Source organism: Vulpes vulpes, chromosome 1 (genome assembly GCF_048418805.1).
Source record: "Vulpes vulpes isolate BD-2025 chromosome 1, VulVul3, whole genome shotgun sequence".
In the NCBI taxonomy this organism is placed as follows: Eukaryota; Metazoa; Chordata; class Mammalia; order Carnivora; family Canidae; genus Vulpes; species Vulpes vulpes.
In genome coordinates, this window is record NC_132780.1 from 55,285,608 (window position 1) to 55,307,295 (window position 21,688).

The 21,688-nt window shown below is 35.6% G+C and overlaps 1 protein-coding gene across 1 annotated transcript in view; it reads left to right on the plus strand.

Annotated features, from left to right (window-relative positions):
• THEMIS (thymocyte selection associated) overlaps positions 1–21,688 on the plus strand; it is a 174,523-nt gene that overhangs the window by 52,390 nt on the left and 100,445 nt on the right. The window lies entirely within an intron of this gene.

Below are 21,688 nucleotides of genomic sequence, written 5' to 3' on the forward strand. Positions count from 1 at the left end.
AGGCTAGAGTGGGTGTTAATTGTATATTTTCCTTTCCTCAAGTCAGTTAGTCCTAATAAAACACCAATGATGTCTCTTAAAGGCAGGACTTATTAAGAAGAATAGAATGTTCTGACCTATTTTGAAATACTTGGGTTTTTTTCCCCTCCCCATGCCAGAAACATAAGATTTTTCTCTGATATTTACTGTGAGAACCTTGTCAAGTCTTAAGTGTAAACCTTACAAAATTATGGGAGCTCCCTTATGATTAGGACCCTGGAGTTTTTACTCTTGGAGTTGTCCATTCTGAGCTTCTAGCAATTCAGCAATTATAGTTCAGATTTCTCTAGTCTGGTATTGGTCCTTGTAGAGGTTTCTTTGGTAAATTGTGGTTCTCTGTACTTGCCTATCTGTCTCTCCAATTTTGGAGGTATCAGTTTTATCTTCTGACCTCATTTCTTTAATAGATTTATGAATAGTTGTTGATTTTTCAGTTTGTTTGGCTTTTTACTTTTTGTCAAGACAGAATAACAACTTCTAAACATTTTATGTACCAGACTAGAAACCAGAAGTCCAATGCTTTTTTCTTTTTCAAATATAATTTTAGCTATTTTTTTAGTAGTTGCCTGGGATTATAATTAGTATCTTAATTTATAACAACCTAGTTGGAATTAACTAATTTAATTTCAAGAGTATGTAAAAGTTGGCTCATTTATAGTTCTACTCCCTACCCTATTTTTCTAGTTGTTATTATCATAAAAATTACATGTTTGTACATTATGTGTGCATCAACATTGGATTTATGATTATTCTTTATGCAATCATCTTTTAAATTAGGAAAAAATATTTGAAAATAGAAAAGTATATGTAAGCTTTCTTTTATATTTACCTCTATAGTGCTTTTTGCTGTTACTTTTTATTTCTTGACACAGGATAAAGTTACTGTCTTATGTCCTTCAGCTTGAAGGATTCCCTTTAAGATTTATTGTGTGGCAGGTTTGATAATAATACATTCTCTCAGTTTTCATTCTCTGGAAATATTTTAATTTCTCCATTATTTTTTTATTTATTTACTTATCAGAATGTAATTAACTCACAATACTACATTAGTTTCAGGTGTACAATGTAGTGACTCCACAATTTCACATATTATGCTGTGCTTGCAACAACTATAGCTACCAATATTATTGACTATATTCTTTATACTGTGCCCTTTATTTCTGTGGCTTATTCATTCCATAACTGGAAGCCTGCATTTCCCACTCTCCTTCACTCATTTTACCCATCCTTCTCTACTCCTCCCCTCTAGCAACCATTAGTTTGTTTTCTATATTTACAAGTCTCATTCTGCTCTTTGTTTGTTTGTTTTTTAGATTCCACATATGAGCAATATCATATGGTATGTGTTTTTCTCAATCTGATTTATTTCACTTAGCAAAATACCCTCTAGGTCCATACATGTTGTTGCAAATGGCACAATCCCATATGGCTGCATAATATATGCATAATATGGCTGCATAATATATATATCAGATATATATGAACATATATATTTCCATCCCACATCTTTCTTATCCATTCATCTGTTGATGAACTCTTAGTTTACTTCCATATCTTGGGTATTTTAAATAATGTTTCAATAAACATAGGGATGCACATATCTTTTTAAATTAGTGTTTTCATTTTCTTTGGGTAAATAGTGGAATTATTGGATCATGTGGTATTTCCATTCTTAATTTTTTAAGAAACTTTCATTTTTAAAGGATAAATTTTCTGGATAGAGAACTGGTTCACAATTCTTTTATTTCAACACTTTAAACATGTCATCCCTGTGAGTTCTGGCTTTCATAGTTTCAGGGTAGAAAGTAGCTTTTAATCTTATTGAGAAATGCTTGTACTTAATGAGTCTTTTCTCTCTTGCTATTTTCAAAGTTCCCTATTTTGTCTTTGGTTTTCAATAGTTTGATCAGAATGGCATGATTCTCCAAGTTTATCCAGTTGGAATGTGCTGAGCTTTTTGAATGCATAAATTAATGTTTTTCATCAGATTTTGGAAGTTTTGGTCATTATCTCTTTTTCTTTTTTTTAAGATTAAAAAAAAAACTATTTGAGAGAATGAGAACACAAGCGGGGGGAGGGGTAGAGGGAGAAGCTTAGCAGGGAGTCTGATGCAGGCCTCAATCCCAGAACCCTGGGATCCTGACCTGAGCTGAAGGCAAATGCTTAACCAACTGAGTCACACTGGTGGCTTAGTTATTATTTCTTTAGATATTCTTTCTATGCTTTTCTCTCTCTTCTCCTTCTGGAACACCCATTATTCACATATTGATATGCTTGATGGTGTCACATATATCTTTGGGACTGTTCATTTCTCTTTATACTTTCTTATTTCTATTTCTCAGATCGGATAATCTCGACTGACCTATCTTTAAATTTGATTTATATTCTCTATTTAGTAAGACTTCATTTTCATACTTCCTTTTAGTTCTTTAGACAAAGTCTTCTTTGGTTCCTTGAACACATTTAAAATAGCATATTTAAATTATTTTCTCGAGGCACCTGGGTGGCTCAGTGGTTGAGCATCTGCCTTTGGCTCCCTGTGATCCCAGTATCCCGGGATTGAGTCCTGGAGGGGGGTTTTCTGTAGGGAGCCTGCTACTCCTTCTGCCTGTGTCTCTGCCTGTCTCTCTGTGTCTCCCATGAATAAATGAATGAAATCTTAAAAATAAATACATAAATTCCTGTCTCCAGGAAATCTAATGTCTGTTAGAACATTCCTCAGGAACAGTTTTTATTGATTGCTCCCCCCTGCACCCCACGGTGGATGGGTCCAACTTCCTTGTTCCTTTGCCTGTTTCATAATCTGTTGTTCAAAGCTGGATATTTTAAACAAGATAATGTGGTAAATCTAGAAATTTGATTTTCTCTCCTCCTCAGGATTTGTTGTTATTGCTGGTTATTGGGTAACTTTTCTGAACTGTATCTGTAAAATCTGTATTCTTTGTCATGTGAGGCCTTTGAAATCTCTGCTCAGGTGGGTTGGTGGGCAACTAATGCCTGGACAAAGATTTCCTTAAACAACTGGAACCAGAAAATCTCCCAGTCTTTGTCGAGGGGCTCAGTGTTCATTTGGGGGCTGCCTTCAACACTCAATCAGGCAGGTAAAAACTGTTGTTCGTTCATGTGGAGCCTCAAACTCAGCCAGAATTGAGAACATTTTCAGTTCTTTCCTGAGCATACACACAATCTGAAGCATGTGCACAGTCCTACGCATGTGTATGGTCTTCTAGATCCAGGAATATATTAGAACTTTTCAAAATTCTTATGGATATCTCATTTCTCAGCTTTTCCTTTTAAACTGTTTAGGTTAACCTATTTTCCCCCCAACTGTTACACATAACTGCAGGCAGCCTCAGAAATTAAATAATTATCTCTTCCTGTTTTTGACAAATATTCCCTAGGAAAAGTCTTTTCCTACTGAGTGAGCTCAAAATGAGATAAAATAAAGACAATGTTGCAAGTAGAATCTTCCAGGGAGTCATCAGAAATGTCAAAAAAATAACAGTTCCCTGAGAATGAACTTTCAAGGAATTCCATTCCACCTCCTTTCTGCTCCCTCTTGTGATGGCAGCAGTGTTGGTTTTGCCATGACTGCAAGCTATTAGTTTTCAGTATGAAGTTGAATGGGGTGGGAGGAGTGAGATACCACAAGTTAAAATGTCAAAAAGTTTGCTGATCTTACCAAGACTCAGTCATTTTCTTGGTCAATAAAGCCCCCCCCCCCCCAGATTACTGCAATCCTTTGGCTAATTTCCAGAGTTCTGAAAAAATTAATTCTGACCATTTATTTTTAGCCAGTTTCTCCACTGCTCTTATAAAAGGGGAGATGATTTTCAGAGGTCCTTATTCAACCTTATTTGCTAACAACACCTACCCTACTATATTAAAGGGTATTAACAGAGATCCTTAATTTCTCATTGTAATTTAAAAGTTTTGAGAAAGATGGTCAAAACCTTGATAAGGGTTCCCATAATAATTTTTGTAAATAACAATATTCTACTGGAAAAAAATACCTAGGCTTTGATCAGTAAACATAACTTCATAGATGCAGCTCTAGCAAGTGGAAGCTCAAGTAACCGTCAAGAAAGGAAAGCTTTGTAGAGATTTGGTGAGGATACTTTTAGGGGACAAATTGGAAGTTTATTTTTACCAAAAAAGAGGAACTAAACTTGGCAATATATGTCACTGGTTGCATTTTATGTTAATGATATATTTCCATATATCTCTGTTTTGTCACTTCAGAGACTGTTGAGTATATTTTTAAAAAATAAAAAGCAATTATTTAAGTTCTTTATGGACATAGACATACTACTTTAGAAGTACAATTTGCTCTTTTAGAAGATAGCCCTTTTGACTAAACCTTTTTCTGAGCCAGAAAATGTGCCATTTTTGCCAAGTACAACAAAAATGTATTCTGATTTTTGGTAGTGGATTACATTATAGATTGGTAACTTGTGTAATGTTTGAGTTGCAGTGAAGTTCCAACTTTCTGGATTACTTCCTGGAAAGACCATTATGAAGCATGAATACTAAATGCCTTCTCTTTAGACATAAGAAATTTCCTGGAAAGAAGTGTTACAAAGAAGAAATACATTTTTCTGATAATCAGAGTCCCCTCAACCCACCCCACCCAACAGCAAATTTACATAAGTGTCTCTAAACCGTGTCCAGGAAAGGTTGTGGTTACATCTGTAAAACCACTGTTAAAATTACATAGCCAGACTGAAATTTTAGGCATGAATTTTAATTCTGTGAACTTTATTACTAAATAGGAATAGGAATAATATTGCTGCAAGGAGGAGGCATATAAGAAATGTGATAGTAAAGCTTAGAAATGGAACATTCTCTACTACTCTACATACACTCAAATTAGAACCCGGATAACTTGCTGAACGCTGTTCTAAGTACTTTTACATATAAAAGTGTTCTAAAAACTTTTATGTACATGTATATATTATTCATAGGTGTGTATGTGTATATATGTGTATATATAATGAATTGAATTCACATTTACATATGAGAAAATGAGGAACTTTGCCCAAGGCCAAACAGTGGGTAAGTGGTTTCATTGAATTCATGCTAGCATTATCTAATATAATATAAAATATAATGTGAAGCCACATTCATGTTCCTTCATTTAAGTTCATTTACAAGGCTGTTCTAAGAGGTTCAGTTCTTGGGCACATGCCCATTTCATAAAGTCCCTCCTGAGTGGACATCCTGAGAGTGAGAGAACGCTCAGGATGGAAATTCCAGTCTTCTATAACCTAATCTCAGAAATGACATAGACCATCACCTCCGCTGTATTCTTTTGATCGCCCAGACAAATGCTGGCATGCTCTAGGAGGGGACTGCACAAGGGTGTGACTGACAGGAGGCAGGAATTCTTGGGGGCTATCTTGGAGGCTACCTGACACAGACATTTAAATAAATAAATGAATCTATAAAAAGCAAAACAAGACAACACAGAGAGAGTGAGAGAGATGTGAAATTAATTTTAATAACACATTTTATTATAAATATATATCTCAAATATTATCCTTCTAATGTGTAATCGTGAAAAAAATTGAGATATTTTGCATTCTTCTCATACCAAGTCTTTAAAATCCAGATGTGCTTTCCACTCCTAGATCCATCTCGATTGGGGCTATGCTAAATTCAAGTAGCCACATCTCAAATGCTCAGTCCAGCACCTCCAGCAGTGGTGTCGTGTGGGAGAGCACCAATACAGATGGGAACAGTACAGCTGCAGAGCCTGTGCTCCGAAGCACTTCATGCTTAATCATAGAAAAGGAGTGAAATGGTCTTTTTGTCAACTAACATCAGTGTTAGGATGAAGATCCACAGATTTCTTGGATATGTGGCATCCTTCCTAATTTTCCTGGTATATGCAGTAACCATTGTAATATTAAAATGATCTAAGTCGATCCTTCTCCTAAAATAACATGAAATAGAAATTTATAGATGACTGATAGTAAATATAAAATTTCCTTCGTATGTTTAATGGATTTCAGTCATGGTTTAAAGATAAGCTTCAGGCGGTGCTTCCTACTTAAAAGAATCTCTATCAGATAAACGGATAAATGGATTTTACCTGTCCAGGCTGCATTCCTAAGCAGCCATGAAGCTGCCACATTGAGTTCCCACACCTCCAGAAACGCGGTCAGGGACGAGTACAGCAGGTTGATTCCCATGGCCCAGCAGACAGCATCATCTTCGTGTCTTACTGTCCCCTAAGCCCCATGTCTCACGGGGCGATGATAGAGTAGGGCAGGTGGGTGCTAAATGCACAGCAGAGAAATGCTATGTGTGGGAAGTCCCAAATGTGTGAGGGGCTGCTGGCCAACCTGCCCATCTTGCCTTCTAGAAAACATCATTTTTATTATCCTGGAATGTAAGAAACTCTCCTTTAGGGAGAAGGAAGAAGACTTTGCTATCCTCGAATATCTCTCAGGAGACAGATATTCTCTACCATTTTTATACTGGTCAGGAAACCAAACAATCTTCTGAAGATGTTGACATGCCATGGAGAATTAGCTCCCAAAGGATCTCTGTCTTTTCTGAACAGTAAGATTCTTTTCAGAATCATTTTAAATATAAATGTGAAAAATACGGAAAAGTGCTTAGAATAATCAGTGGCAAAACTTGGATTAATAATATAATTATTTATTCAAGAAATCAATTAAGATCAAATGCCTAGAATTTATAAAACTTGCTCCTTTATGCCTTATGAAAAATACTTAATACATTCACTTTTTTAAAATGGATTTTCCCATTGTTTCATTTGGGAAACTACATACTTAATTGCTAGACAACATATAATATCACATTCAGTGGTCATTCATTTTGTGTTTTATGTACCATTGAAATGACTAAATCTTTCAGGTTTGGCCATTTTATGACTGTAGGTATTTTTTATCTGACTAAAATATCAGTTTCTAAAAGGACCTGATAGGAAAAATTGTCATGCGAAAAATATTTAAAATGTATTTAGTAGACTTATGGCTGAATAACGTTTTTAATCTTTTTTGTTTGTTTATTTGAAGGACTTTTGTTAAAAGAAGCAAGATATAGGGCATAAATTGCTCCTATTTTTCCATCTGGATGTTATAATGGCATATGATTCAGAGAAGCCCTAAATAGGGCTTTTTGCCTTTTGGATAATTTGCTATTCCGAGAATCATGGGGTAGTCTTCCAAATTTTCTGGGTCAACTTCTCTTAAGGCATCTCTTCCCACTGTGCTCACTTAAGCAAAATAAATTGAACTATGTCTATTATACAAAATATTTTTGTAACAAAAAGGAATATTCTGGATAAACTGTGCAAGAAGATTTGAAGTAATCTAAGTGCACAAGAAATTCAGACTTTCACATTAATTTCCAGTTCCTGGAGGAGGAGGCGTTATTTTTCTTCTATTCTTTAGCATGGGGTCAAATTATTTCTCTAAAGCCTTGTGCTCTTTGGATTAACTAAAACGTATATTATCTGGAAGAAGACAAAGAGAGGGTTTGAGGTTAATATGTTCTTTTCACTCACCTATGGACATTTTAGCATCACACCTGAATTCTATCAGGAAGATGATTTTAAGATAGGCTTTTCTACAACTGGCACTGTTCTATAAGTTTTCATTGTATTACTATTTTATGTACATCTTCTAAAAATCTGTCTCCTCACATTTCGCTCTTACCACCCACTTGTCTATGTGCGTAATTCTTCCCTCGGTCTTTGCGGTGCCATCTCAGCTGTATTGCCAGACAGGTACTCTCACCAGAAGAATCTGGTGGTCCTTAAACTGTTTACCCAGGTCTTCAGTTCCTTGACTCTTAACTGAACAGTGATAAAGCACAGGACCAGGTTTATACAAATACTACGTGTTAGCGATTTGGAGGTTCTGCCCTTGGAATGAAAACTTTTTTAAAAAATAGACTTTATTTGGAAAAACAGCTTTAGGTTCACAGCAAAGTTGAAGAGAAAGCACACAGATTTCCCATGTGCCTGCTGCCCTCACAGAGATGTAGCATCCCCATTATCAACACCCCAAACCAGGGCCGCACACTCGTTACAATCGACACACCTAACCTGACACATCATGAACACCCAGAGTTCATGGTTGACATTATGGTTCACTCTTGGGGTTGCATATCCTATGGGTTTAGACACTTGTATGATGATATATACCCATTATATCCATCATTACAGAAGTAGCTCAGAGTATTGTCACTGCCCTGGTTACCCTCTGTGCTTCTCCTGTTCATCCTTCCTCCCTGACAACCCCTGGCAACCACTCATCAAAAGATCAGTTTCCATAGTTTTGTTTTTTTCCAAAATGTCAGACAGTCGGGATCCTGGAGTATGTAGACTTTTACAGATTGGCTTCTTAAACTCAGTGTTAGGCGTTCAAGTTTCCCCCATGTCTTCTCATGGCTTACTAGCCCGTTTCTTTGTCAAGCTGAATGACATCCCCTTGTCCAGATGTACCACAGTTTATTCATCCATTCACCTACTGCAGGGCTCCCTGATTCCTTTTAAGTTTTGACAATTGAACAAGACTGCTGTAAACATCCATGTGCAAGTTTTTTGTGTGGACATAAGGAACACAACTTTTTAAAGTTACAAAATGCATTGATTTTTCTTTTCAGTTTTACAAACACCACATATATCTTGAAGAACGTTAGAAAGTGGAAGGAAATGCAGGGAAGTGAATTAAAGCTCCCTATCATGTCATCATCAGAGCTCTCTAGCATTAGTATTTGGTACACTTCCTTCCTTTGTTTTCCAGTACATTGTGCACGAGCATGCATATAGACATATGTTCCAACGTAATGGGAAATGGGCCTGTTTCAGGGGACTTGTCCGTGTCATTCAGTATTCTTTAGAATGTAGTTTTTATTTTCTGTGTAATAGTTTTTCATATGTACATACTGTAATTAGTAAATCCAACCCAAACATGTTTACTTATGCAATTTATGCTATTATGAGCAGCCTTTTAACTGAAGTTTTGTCTGTAGGTCTGCTTATTATAATAATTTCATATACATGAAATTATGACTTCAGAAATAAAAATGTTTTTAAAGGGTTTGATGTGTATTGCCAAATCACATTCCATAAGCACTCTGCCAATTTACATTCTGCCAGGACCTAATGAAAGGATCAATCTTACTGCTTATTTGAATCTGCTACTTGACTATCCCTTCCCCCTTCAAGTTTTAAAAATTAATGGCTTTACTGAGCTATAATTCATATAGCATAAAATTCGGCTGTGTAAAGCATGCAATTCAGTAGTTTTTAGTATCCCTATCTCAGCTTCATTTTTTGTTTTTTATTTTTGTTTTTTAGCAACATGAGTTTAAAAACCTTTAAAATCCTAGAAAATGGAGGGCTTGACACAGGGTGTCAGAAGGTCACACTGTCCTCAGTACAAGTGAGTTTAGCAGGATGACAGTAAAAAATGTCTAGAAAACAAATATATATAAAATATGCACAAAAATAAATACATATTGATATATAGAAGAATATGTAACATAGTAATAATGTCCCTATTATAACCATTTAGAATTCTTAAGGACAATCTATTTAAAATATCAAGGTAAAAGCGTAGAACAACTAGGCTTAATATCTTTATAACCTAGCATAAGAAATAATATAAGACTAACTTATGATTTACTTATTTACTTAAAAATATTGTAAATCCTTATTTATTAAAAATAAAGACATTTTAAGTGCTTGAATCAGAAAACTGATTTTTTTGTATATGTATATATATGTATATTTCAATCACACATGAATTAATTTGTGAGATTAACACAATGGAAACAGAATTCCCATATTATAATCATATTATTGTTTTGTTTTTTAAAATAGTTTCTTGAACATTTTCACTTGTTTATTCTCCCCAAATAAGCCTTAGAATTACTTTCTTAAGAGCCAACATAATAATTGTGATTATAATAATTATGATTATAATATGGGAAGCCATAGTAAATTATACTAAATGTCACTTATAGAAAATCAAAAGCTGAATTAATAGCAGTAGTACTAGTTGTAGAAGCGCCAAAGCAATGCTTTGAATTCGACTCTAGTGACTCTGCACTTAAGCATTCATTTATAGCTATGAAAGAGACCTTGGTATAGAATATTACTTTGTATTTGATGAAGCTGGTACTACACGTCTGGGGTTAGGGAAAGGTTATTTAGTGAATATTTAGTAGTATGGTTATCAATTTAGAAAACAATAAGTGAAATTGATCATCATCTTAATACCATATAGCAAAGGAAAGTTGAAGTAGATGAAAAAGTTACCTTTTAAGTAAAACTATTTTATTTGAAAAAAGTTTCAGATCATAAATATAATGAAAAACCATAAAGGAACAGTGTATTTTATTGCATAAAATGGAACTTTCTGCATATCAGAAAAGTAAAAACAGTAAAAAAAAAAAAAAAAGGTTAATAACAAACTGACACAATTTCCAAAAGAGTAGATATCCCTGAACGTAAAACAAATCAATTAAATAGTCTAGTATAACGCTAATTGGAAAACACGAATTGAACAAAGGATAGAAGAAACCCAGATGGCTTATAACCACATAGAAATTAGTTCGGACTCGGTGTAAATTAAAACAATAATGACAATTTTCCATGTATTTATTAACTAAGCTTTATAATTATGATAACAAAATGGAGAAAGATACTGTCAAATGGTTACTCTCAAACCCAGCTGAAGGGTGTATAGAATGTTACAACCTTTCTGAACCTAAATTTGATATTCTATTTGGAGAGCCATCTGCCACTCACTTGGCAAATGTTTCTTTTGTGCATGTACAGAGATAGTGATTGATGACAGAGATACACTTTTGTCTTGATCCCTGGTCTCCTGGAGCTAGTAGTCTAGCTGCAAAAGGGCCTTTTCTTCAGTGGCTCCACATATTAAAATGAACTCTAAGGGAATAATCATCTTAGAATTATTTGTAATAGCAAAATAATGGAATCAATTTAAATGCCCAATAGTGCAGAAAAAGATAAGTATGATACATTCTTTACTACATATTATTACAGTCATTAGGAATTGTATTTACAAAAAATATTTTAAAATGTGAGGTTTAATCATGGTTCAATGTTTAATGAAACAAGTGGAATCCAAATGAATGTGTATGATATAGTTTCAATGTTGTTAAAACATTTCTGTCTCTATTGATATGTATGTCAAGAACGAAAAAAGTACGAAGGTTTTAAAAGATTGGATGATCTCCTTAATGTGTTTTAGTGCGTTCGTTTACTAATTTCCTTATTTGTAAAGTCAGGAAATATTCGTGTTCTTCATGTCTTAAAATTCTTCCAAGAATTAAATAAATGAAGTGCTCATTAAGTGCGTACTATAGACATTGGTCTATAGAAACTACTCTATGATTTTAATTCTCTTTATTGTTAATCTTGTTACCTTTAAAAAATTTAGGGCAGCCTGGATGGCTCAGCAGTTTAGAGCCTCCTTTCAGCCCAGGGCATGATCCTGGAGACCCAGGATCGAGTCCCACGTCGGGCTCCCTGCCTGGAGCCTGCTTCTCCCTCTGCCTGTGTCTCTGCCCCTCTCTCTCTCTCTCTCTCTCTCTCTCTCTCTCTCTCTCTCTCTGTCTCTCATGAATAAATAAATAAAATCTTTAAAAAAATAAAAAATAAAAAATTTAGAGGGGCTCCTCTGTTTCAGGAGACTGAGTATGGGGTTCTTATTTCAGCTCTGTCTTCCTTATTATGAAAGTAACTCTTCTGCCTTTTGGGGGCAGTTAGTGTATTATTCTCAGTTTTTGATGGCAAGATAAGTTTTCATCTTTTTCTATCACACTCTGCGTCTCTTTGCAAAAGAAAGAGAAGTTAGGGACTTTCATGTCTAGGCTGCTAGACAGTTGATATTTAAATCCCTCTTGATCATGTATAAACCATATAAAACTCTAATTCATTTATCTTCAGTGTCTAAAGTAATCAACAATAGCAAGTCCAGTCCCTCTGATTTTTCCCCACAAGCTTCCATCTGGGCCAATCTCTGAATAGCCTGAGGCAGTTCCACAGGCATTTCCTGCACCAGATCTCAAAGTAAGGAAACTTCTCTCAGGACGTCTCAGGAACTCTTGCTGACAGGTACCAGGTCACATCTTCTGCACGGGGTCCAGCAAGCTCCCCTCCAGAGCAAGTCCAGTGGGCACAGCGCTGGACCAGCCATCTCAAGAACCCATTGACAGTTTTCACATTCACGTTATTCAAGTTAATTTTCTGTTGCTTCGTAATAAGGAGTCCAAAGGATGTGCCTAGGAAGAAAATGTTGCTTTTTTTTACGCAGGGGGATTTAGAAGAACAAAAAAATTCAGTTTTCTTTACCGTGCAAATCAAAATCTATTTAAATCCTAAACTCTGAAATCCATTTAGAACTTATGGTTACATCAGGAAATTATATCTCTTCCTAATTTGAATTTAATGTAAACTGATTTTTAATTGTTTTGTATAACCACAAGTCACAGATATTTTTGAACACCGCGTGGTAAAAATCAGCAAATATGTCAGACAAAGCACAACATTAAAGGAAATACCGCAGCATATGTTGACAGTTATAGAAGAATTGCTGCTGTTTTCACCCTTCACACCAGAATAATTTTTTCAATATTTACCTCCCATGTGCAGAGAGGGAAACATATGGGGCTTTACATAATCATAAGCATAAACAGGTGGCTACTTAGGTACATTTAATTTGCAGGCAACAGCAATACTGAAAAACGCAATCAGCACCACATGGCTCCCCAACTCCTTCCACTAACATTCCATTAGCGGGATTAAGATCATTAAAATAGAGGGAGGGGATACTCCTCAGTCAGTTGGCTTCGACTACCTTTCAGGGCCATGAATAAAACACATTTTCAAAAATGCTTTGGCATTTTGCTGTTTCCTTTGTTCAAGGGAACTTCAGCAACTGTGTTTAATGCATACCTTGTGAGTAAACTACAAGCGGCACAATATTTGCATTTAGAATGTGTTTACGTCTCCCTATAATCTGCTCATTATGGGCATGAAATTATGGTGGTTAAATTCTCAGCAATTTGTCAAAGCACGGGGTCAGACAGCTCTTCAAAGCAGAGGCAGTCCACCTTCAGAGGTCACCTAGGGCTCATTTCCATGTTCCAACACTCTGGCAAAATCTGGAGAAATGATTGTCGCTAGGGTTTTGTTGCTCGGTCTGTGTCAGATACTCAATTATAGATTCTATATATCTTGTCTCAGCTAATTTGATCCAGATGGGAATATTTGTCCTCTTTGGCACTGGAGATACTAATCTCTCTGACCTTATAAGCATCGCACAAAGGTTTAGAATTCCAGAGTAAAAAGAAAAGAAGGAGGGAGAATAATGTTATTCGAAATATTATTATTTTGCTTTTTTGGCGCTTGCTCTGGGTACGTGTGAAGTATTGTCTAAGCAAGTTACACATATTAACTCATTTAATCATCACAATGATTTTATGAGGTAGATGATAGAGTTTTTTCCATTATGCAGAAAAGGCAATTAATTGTGGCCCTGAGGGTTTAAGTTCTTGAGTTTACACAGTGATGAAAGGGACTGAAGCCAGAATTAAACCCAGGCTGTTGAAATGAACAATTAATATTTTTAAGACCATTCCATCTTACTCTTGGGGCAGTTGGGCATTGCTCGCCTTGAAGTTCTATTGCCTTGAGTCCCCGAGGCCAGAAAGAGTAGATGTGCAGCGTTCTTGTAGAACTTCCTAAAAAAGCCCAGTGAGAGATGGTGCAGCACGTGCAGCCCTTGGGGGTGCTTCTCAGGCCTGAGCGCCTGAGCCTTCCGAGAGCTCAGGGGGCAGTGCCCTGCAGTCCAGGGGCCAGGCTCTGGCCAGGCTCCCCCGGCGCTCTCACGTCCTCTCATCTCCTCCCACCTGCCCCTGGTCCTCACCACCTAGGCCTGAGCCAGCTCGGACCCAGCAACAAGCACAACCCATTTGTTGGGAACCTGAGAGTATTCCAGCGCCGTAGGCAGGACACCAATTTCTATTATTTGATTTCAAGACCTAACAGTATTCGTGTAAATTATTTGTTAAACAACCCAAATGTGTTAAACATTATGTGGCCACTCCTCTCAAGGAGTTTAAATGTCATTGGGAAAATATTTTGCTTGTTTGCTTTTCTGTTTTGGTTTTGTTTGTTTGTTTTTTTGTTTTGTTTTGTTTTTTAATACAAAGTTTGAACCAGAAAGGTGAAGATGAATCAAAAGGCTTTAGGAGTTATTCTTTGTTATCTCCAGATAAAAGACTATTAAAACACTGCTAGAAGCTTCGACAGGCTATTTGGAGCCCGTTGTGAATGTAAAGGCGTGTGGACACAGGAAGCCCGCAGTCTCACTCGATATCATCCAACATTGAACAAATGTGGTCATGATCTTTAACATGGCTCTGGCTCCCCCAAATACTCGGAAAATCACTATGCAAAATGTTCTTATCGTGAACTTTGACTTCACTTAACATTTCTTGTTTCTGCTGTTCTGGCAAGACTCTTCTGTGTTCTTCTAACAAGATGTTTGGAGTCATTCACTTGTTGATGATTTTTAATAATAATCCTATTATTGAGAAATCTGGAGGATTTTCTCATGGTTTGGACATTATCATTATATATCTCAATACTTCGCTCAAGAATTTTGAGTTTTTGCTTTGATAAGGTATTTCATGGACCCCATTTCAATCTGAATCTGAAGTTGGATTGAGATGCTTGAGCTGGAATTTCTCATAGAAATACTGGATTTGGGGTATTTAAGAAAGTAGTTTTTGTAGGGTATGCTGACCTCAAAAAGTGTCTTGGACGTGTAACAAAAATGATAGAAAAGCCACAGGAAGCATGTGAAATGGGAAGTCTATTTGGACAAGTATAAAACACCAAGGCTCTTTAGGAATTTGATTGCAGAACAGAGCGCAGTTAAAATTTTTAAAGAGCCAGAAGCACACACCCACAGAAATAAGTGAGACACACTTGGCATCATTGGCAGAGAGACAAGACACAAAATCAAAATATGCAGCGGTCTCATTCATCTCCAAGTCTTCTTCTTCACTTAGCACAGTTCATTAGAAATTTTTGAACTCGCATCCCAAATATCTATGCGTTTATTTAAAATTGTATGTGTGTCTTTGACATATCTTCACCTGCATTTTAAAGGCAAATTTCTTTGTAATAATAATGGACGTGAATCCACATTGTTGGTAACTTTGAGATGTTAAAGAAGTTTCAGGCACTTTTTATATATTGTCAGACTAGAGTATCATTGTTTTACCTCCAAATCTGGCTAAAGCAAAGCTTGAGTGGGAGTAGAAATGTCAACTCCTTCATTTCTTTCTTGCTCACCCGTGTTTCTATTAGTTTTATTTTCATACATGGTTTCTTTGTAGGAAATGTTTAAAGGCATTTATCCATTTTGTGAGAATTGCTTTCTTTAAAAACGACGATAATGAATCCTGAAAACCCACTTATCTATGGCCAGGTGACCCGCAGCGCACGGGGAGTGCATGAGCTTGTGCGGGCAGCTCTGTCCACGCACTTACTGGGTGTCGCCTTGTCGCCTGCAGGCCCCCCTCAGGGGCCTCGCTTACGCCTACAGGCATCTGGCCCTCTGACACATGGGCAGTGAGACTGGTGCCAGTCAACACCTCAAATACCAGTGAAGTTCACTTTCTTATGTTGCTTGATATAAAAGGTCTGCACCCACAAGGAGGGAAACTTCTCCACCAGCCAATGAAAGTCTAGACAGTTTATGATTTACACCAATGAAAGGTTGAATGGGTCACTCTGTGATGAAGCCCTTGAACTTTAGAGACACAAGAACCTACTTTGTATTTTGCGAGCTATGGCGTGATAGAAGATTTATGGCATCTCTTCAAACTTTCATGTCCTTTTATCTGTGAAATGTTCATATCTTATTTTAGCTATACCTCATCCTATAATTATGAAAATTAAATATCATACATGTACATTTCCAGCACATTCTAAGCTACATATTTTAATTTTATTTTTTGTCCATTTTTTCATTTTTCTTGTCATAAGTGTATTCTTCAATCCCCATCACCTGTTTCCCCCACGCCTCCCCCTCCCCAGCTCCCCTCTGGTAACCATCAGTTTGTTCTCCATAGTTAAGAGTCTGTTTTATGATTTCTCTCTCTTTTTCCTTTGCCCATTTGTTTTGTTTCTTAAATTCTGCATATGAATGAAATAGTATGGTATCCGTCTTTCTCTGACTGGCTTATTTTGCTGAGGATTATACTCTAGCTTTATCCATGTTGTTGCAAATGGCAAGATTTCACTCTTTTTAATGGCTGAATGATATTACATGATATATGTATGCATTATACATATTCCAACATATGTATATACACCACACCTTCTTTATCTATTCATCTATCAATGAATGCTCAGGCTGTTTCCATAATTTGGCTATTATAAATAAGGCTGCTATAAAGATAGGGATGCATGCATCCTTTTGAATGAATATCTTTATATTTTTGAGATAAATACCCAGTAGTGCAATTCCTGGCTTGTAAGGAGGTAATTCCATTTTTAACTTTTTGAGGAACCTCCATGTGGTCTTCCACAGTGGCTGCACCAGTTTGCATTCCCACCAACAACGGGTTCCTTGCTCCACATCCTCCCAGCACTTTTGTTTCTTGTGTTTTTAGTTTTAGCCATTCTGACAGTGGTAAGGTGACAGCCCATTGTAGTTTTGACTTGAATTTCCCAGATGATGAGTAACATTGAGCATATTTTTATGTGTGTTTGGAACATCTGTATGTCTTCTTTGGAGAAGCATCTGTTCATGCCTTCTGCCCATTTTTAATTGGATTATTTGTTCTTAGGGTGTTGAGTTGTATACATTTTTAAATATATTTTAGATACTAACCCTTTATCAGATATATCATTTGCAAATATCTTCTCCCTGCCTTTTAGTTATGTTGATTATTTCCTCTGCTGTGCAGGAACTTTTTATTTTGATGTAGTCCCAATAGTTTATTTTGGCTTTTATTTCCCTCGCCTCAGGATATGTAGCTAGGAACACGTTGGTACAGCTGATGTCAGAGACAGTACTGTGCCTGTGTAGTTGTCAAGTCTCACTTTTAGGTCTTTAATCCATTTTGAGTTTATTTTTGTGTCTGGTGAAAGAAGGTGGTCTAGTTTCATTCTTTTGCACGTGGCTGCCCAGTTCTCCCAACACCATTTATTGAAGAGACTCTTTTCCCTGTTGTATTAATGAATGAATATTCTTCTTTTGTTGAAGATTAATTAACCATGTAACTGTGGGTTTATTTCTAGATTTTCTATTCTGTTATATTGATTTCTGCATCTGTTTTTAAGCCAGCATCCTATTGTTTTAATTGTTACTGCTTTGTAATATAACTTGAAGTCTCAAATTGTAATGCCTCCAGTTTTGTTTTTCTTTTTTTTTTCGAGATTGCTTTGGCTATTCAAGGTCTTTTGTGGCTCCATACAAATATTGGGATTGTTTGTTCCAGCCCTGTGAAAACTGCTGTTGGTACTTTGATAGGGATTGCATTAAATGTGTAGATTGCTTTGGATAGTATAGACATTTTAACAATATTTGTTCTTCCAATCCATGAGCATGGCATGTGTTTCCATTTCTTTGCATCATCTTGAATTTCTTTCATTAGTGTTTTATAGTTTTTGGACTGTAGGTCTTTCACCTCTTTGGGTACCTGCCTTTCCTCTCAAATACAGTTTTGTGATCATTTTGATAATATATGTGTAAAATGTAAATAGTAAAATTTACCTATCTGTATGCAGTCTTTTGAAGACTTTCTCATCCCTTAGCAATATATAGTGCTCTTTAGCCTTTTAGCAAAGCACATATCCTCACCACTGTTTGGTGCATTCCCCTTTTTGCCTCGTAAATGTCTGGTTAGTGGGGACCCAAAGATTCCAGTTAGTCAGTGTATATAACATAGCTATATTACTGCATACAACAACAATCTGGTGTTAATGTTTTGCCCTTGGCATTCTTAAGTGGTGGCTGATTCCTCCCCGTACATCATAACTCTGCCGTGTTATGCTCTGTACAGCGAGATTTCAGTCAGGGGTACTGCCTGTGACTTTTATGCTGCCATCCACTGTGGAAAATGTGTACATATTTCATGCTTGACATTTATCACTTACCTCTCAACAGATCATTCGGCTTGACTTTAACAAAATAAATAGAGTGTTTGAATGAATAGGAGAAAAAATACTTATGACTGTTACCGAATGTTAATTTTTAATTTCTTGGATATTTCAGAGAAGAGGGAACCATAGGATTTAGAATTAGGGATGTAGCGATTAACAACGGGACAAATCCAAGCTTCTATAGAACAGAATATCTGATCATTTACACTGTGTTAGGCCATTACTTTCAGAGAATTAGTAGGCAAAGTTCACTCTAAGATTCCTTATCTCAGAGAGGGAGGGAATATCTTTGGTTGGAACTGGGAAAGCAAGTTAGAGATTAGTCTATGAAAAAGACTGTGAAGATTTTCATGATGATCTTATGTCATACACGTTAAAGAATATTATAGAGGTGCTGAGCTGGCTCAGTTGCTAGAACATGGAATTCTTGACCTCTGGGTCATAGTTCAAGCCCCACATTAGGCATGGAGCCTACTTAAAAAAAAAAAAAAAAAAAAACCTTAAAAAATAAAAAGAATGGAAAGAATATTGTAATTTTAAATTGAAAAAATTTAATTCTTAAAATTACTTCCTATTTGAGTGGGAACTGATGAGATAAAACAAGTAGAAAAAAAGTCTGATGAGCATAAAATATGCACAGTGAACCAGGAAATTGCTCTTGTTCTTCTTACACTGGAGGCTCTGGAAAGGCTGATTCATGCAAAGGGAGAACTGGCTAATGAAACTCATGTACATAATTTGTGAACTGGAATAAACATGTTTCCCTGAGCAATCCTTGTAAGTTATATGCAGGACAGGAAGGCACCCAAGTGGGGTGGCAAGAACATAAGGCTTGGATGTCAAAGACCTGATTTGAGATTCTAGAGCCAAGACAATGAAAATCATGACCATTTTTATATCTTCTAGTAATAACATTGGTTTTATTGTCCTTAAAAGATTATTGTCAAGATAAATGATGCATGAAAAAAATCTTTCAAACTTCTAAATTTCCAAACAAATTTCAATCGTTACTACTACTACTACTAATTGAAGATCATTAAGAATTGGTTAAAATTATAAACTCTCCAAAAACTTAAGATTCAGAGACAGGATCTTAAAGACTAAATTCGCTCATCAGTTAATTTTCAATAGGTCAATTAATTGCATTTCCTAATTATTTTGTTTCTCAAGTGCATGCTTTTTATGAATAATTTCTCCTAGTTTAAAAGTAATAATATCCTTCTTAATAGGTGACAGTCGAATCTGGACATTGAAATATATTTTATTTCTACTTCTTAGCTTACTTTATGAAAGTTACTTATTGCCTTATTTTCCAATCACCATTATGATCACTCAGCTCCTGAAATGTGTGGCTTTCTTTTTGATAGAGCAGCAAATTATATTTTCTCCAGTGTAAAACTATTGTACTCTTTGTGAAAAGATATAGGAAAACTTGATAAAATTTAAAGCTGATCAGGCCTATGGTGCTTTAGTTTATTATGAAATTGAAGTTTCAGTATGATATTATATATATATATATATGCATTATATATATATGATATAAACTTGCCCTAGTTTATATAGTATCAACTGGCTGCTTATAAGGGGGGGCTCTTTGGATCGGCTGCAGTAGTAGATGAAGAAATAAGTTCATCAAAGATATTTTCCTGTATCTTCCACTTAGTATGCTAAACTGTGTACTTAATCATCTTCTAAGTGAAAATACACAGATTCATAGATTTTTCTTGCAATAGAGACATCCAACAAGACAGCTCTGAAGTGTGTGATTAACTTGAAATAACGGTGGCCCTTAGGGTTTCAGGATTTTTCTACTTCATAGCATTTTAGGTCTGTTATTACCTTAGGTGAACCCAATTCCCCAAGAAAGAAGATACTGAATTAATTCTTCTGTGACTTATATCATCAATATATCTAGAATAGAAATAAAACTATGTGCCATTTGTGAGATTCTAGGTAGCTAACTATTTTTGTTAACTTTCCACAAACATTGGTGAATTTTTTATGCCCTGATAATGATTGGCAAAAAATCTTCATGAACAAATGAGATAAAACATATGTATGCACATGCGCAAGCATACATACACACAGATTCATTTACTGTGCAGAGTTCCAGAATATTCTTTTATTGGATTTTCCCTGATGCAAGATCTAATAAAACAAGAAATTCCTTCAAAGTCAATGTTTCTTGCCTTACACTGGCTTCAGGCATGCCACACAGTGAGTGAACACTAGTCAATTTCTGAAGCTTTTCAGGACAGGTGGCACATGCTACCTTACTTCTTGCCAGGATTGCATGACACGTACTTTCTCAGGATGTTTCTGTCGAAAAATAACTCAAATCCTTTTTTGTTTGAACAAAGATCAGCTACAATAGTAATGGATCATAAACCTTTGTGCAGCGACCCAGAATAGACATGCGACATTATAATCTGGTTAATAATGATTTGATATATAGATGAATTTAATTGGAATATATTTGTTGAGTAAAGTAATAAATGATTTCTCAAGCTATATCCAATTGTAGTAAGATTCTCTCATTGTCTAATGAGTATCTAGCAAGATTATCTTCTTAGTTTATGCTAGTATATAATATAATCATTTACTTTTGTGTTAAGAAAGCAATTACCTAATTTTTTCTTTGTTCTTATTTTCTCTGGAATTTATTAAAAACTTTTCAATAAATGCATTTCTGAAAATGCTACAAGGCAGATGTGCCCATAAAATAAAAGTAATTTAAAGAGAATTAAACACAGAAGCCTAAAAAGCTATATCTTAAATAGTAAAAAATTAATTGTATTAGTGATTATCCAATAGTATTAGAGGAAAAATTTTCCAATAGTGAAAATTGGCAAAATTAGAGAAGCAATGAGAAGAATGATATATAACCAAAAGTATTCAATCCAGAACAACTACCTAACCTGGACTTTTCCTAGGAGAGTTATATGGAGCACCAATATATTATGGTATGGCATGCTGTAATTTATCAATGGATGTTTCCCCAAGAATTTTACAATCAAATTTGCAAAGTCCTGCACATTATATTCTCTTCTTGTGAGCAGTGCTGCATCTAAATTTTCTGAGAAGTATTTAATTGGAAATATGTAGGTATTTCTTATTATGGTAAAATACACATAGCATAAAATTTACCATTTAAAAATGTACAATTTGGCATCATTAATTATATTCACAATGTTGTATAACCATCATTACCGTCTCCTTCCAGGTAGATAACTTTGTGCTTGTCAATTTGACCATGAAACAGTTTTCTTCCAGAATATCTTCCAGAATATGTCCAGAAAATATAGTTATAGAAATACTGATCTAATCCAATCCTCTTAATTTAAAAATTAAAGATAGAAAGTGTGATTTTGAGAGATTAAATGCCCTCCTCAAGATGACACAGCTAGTCGGGATACAGCAGGTCAGGATCTCGTTCTTATTTCCCACTTCAAG